A 1,553-nucleotide genomic window follows, 5' to 3' on the forward strand; every position below is an offset into this window, starting at 1 on the left:
GGGGAGGGGAGGGAGAGCAAAGCCAAAGCTTCCCAGAACAACACAAGACAAACAGCTGGAAAGGAGATTTTTTAGCCAAGAAGAAGGAACCTGCAGAGAGACAGTATGAAGGACACTTTTTAAAGAAGCCCCTAATAATTTTAAAAACAAAACACAGAAATTGGGGCTTCTCCTAAGAGCAAAGCACAGTTCCAGCCAGCTGAGGAGAGATGGACCATGAGCATGTGGCCAGGAGAAACAGCAAGTATTTGGGGTACACTGCTGGGCAGGTAGCCAGGCCAACAGTTAGAAAATTAGATTAGGGTTTACCTCCCCCAGTAATTATCAAAGCCAAATAAAATAAACATAGTCTGAGTCTAATTTATTTGAAAGCTAGTTGGGGATAAGTTTAAAGTGGTTGTACTACATTTTGGTGGACCTTACATGGGACATAAAACCAAGCTATCTAACAGAAGTTACCTGGTAGAGAGGCACAACCCTCCCCAGAAATGTGGCTTTCAAGCTACTGCTGCTTGGGACCAACTGGACTATAGTGCCTGAGAAAACTTTACACTCACTCAGTTGCTGATAGAAATAGGCTGCATACTGCTCTGGAAAGTCAGCACTCTGCTTGGCAGAAAGCATAGCTTATGCTTAGGCCCAGGGGGGAAAACGGTAGCCTAGTCTGGGTCCACTGAGTCCCCAGCCCACTGTCTGGTGAGAGGTGCTGGCACAACCAAGTATGCCAGGGCACATGGGCCAGATGCCTGGGGATGAAGGCCTAAAGCAGAAGCAGGGCAAGTTGGACAGTCCTGGCCAGGCAGGGAGCCCTGAGCTGGCTGAACAACTGGAGCCAGGCTAACACAGCACAAGGTACAAACTAAAAGGTCCCAAGAGTATAAACTGATAAGGTACTGAATTTAAGAACAATATAAGAAAAGAGATGCTAAATTTTTAAAATCATAGTGAAAAATATTTAAGTTAAACAGAAGAAAATAAAGTCCTCAAGGAGAAATTTCAAAATTACAAAGAAAAATGCTGTTCATATTGGGGATGGAGTGAAGTACAATGACACACTGCATCTAGATTCAATATGATCTTGCTTTGCTTATCAGCATATAAATAGCTATTTTTTTCAATGATTACAGTTTTGTACGACCTCTTTGGGAGAGACAGGTAGAGAAGAAGGTGAATGGAGGAAGAAGCTGCTATGGGTTAGGTGAGTCATGAAAAAATGGCCATGTGGGTTGGCTAATAGGAATTAAGAGCAGCCCAGACAAAATATGGCAAATTATAGAATAGGATTATTGGCTCTGAAATAGATGTAATAGCATAGAGGATAGATATCTGCCCAGATCGTGTGCTGATTAAGGCTTATTATAAATATAAAGATTGTGTGTGTCTTTTATCAAAAACCTAAATGGTCAACAATATTTAGCTCTTGCTAGAAGAAAATACTACTATATGTTTTAGCAATTATGGTGGTTTGAATAAGAATGGTACCCATGGACCATATTTGAATGCTTATGGAGTGGCATTAAGAGATATGGCCTTGTTAGAGAAAGTGTGCCACT

Source organism: Grammomys surdaster, unplaced genomic scaffold (assembly GCF_004785775.1).
Source record: "Grammomys surdaster isolate TR1022 unplaced genomic scaffold, NIH_TR_1.0 125178, whole genome shotgun sequence".
Lineage (NCBI taxonomy): Eukaryota > Metazoa > Chordata > Mammalia > Rodentia > Muridae > Grammomys > Grammomys surdaster.